Here is a 669-nt window from a genome sequence, read left to right as displayed (position 1 = left end):
ACAAAAGAAGTTCTCTACATGAAACAGAAGAACCTGTCATAGCAAACCATTCTGAAATCAGATTTGAGTTTGTTGAGAAAACCCAGTCGTTGTCATAAGAAGACACAACGATTGATCCTGGAACTTCTCTAACAGGAGAACCCAGAAGAAATATGATGTTCGCCAAATACCAACGTCCATCATCCATCCTTTGAATTGCAGAAAAACTATTCTAAAAAACTCTGTAAAACCCGGATGGGTGGAACCTGATCTAAACTACATTTTATGATTGGATAAATTAGATATTTTACCACTGTAAAGTATTTAATATTAACCAATCATGATCCATCTAACTAACAACCCACTTATTTGTAAGTGCTGAAATTACTTGTAATTTCAGCACCAGAGAGATTTGAATTTAACTTAGAAATTAGTTGCCTCTCCAAGAGAACTTCAGCAGCCGCAATAAACCAGTATACCCTAGATCTATTGAGCCTAGCAGAGACTAGTTAAACAACCTGAGACTAGAATAGTATAAGAGTAAGATTAGGATCGGTATTAGACTAAGAAGTTGCACGAATCTATCCGGCCGAAAATAAGATAGCGTGACGAGCAGACGGTGTACCCTATCCGAAATTACTCTATGAGTTAAGACCATCGGTTATAACTCATTATTGCTTTACGTGTAAT

The sequence above is a fragment of the Symsagittifera roscoffensis genome, unplaced genomic scaffold (assembly GCF_963678635.1).
Source record: "Symsagittifera roscoffensis unplaced genomic scaffold, txSymRosc1.1 SCAFFOLD_439, whole genome shotgun sequence".
NCBI classification, from domain to species: Eukaryota; Metazoa; Xenacoelomorpha; order Acoela; family Convolutidae; genus Symsagittifera; species Symsagittifera roscoffensis.
Note: the sequence above shows the minus strand (reverse complement) of the source record.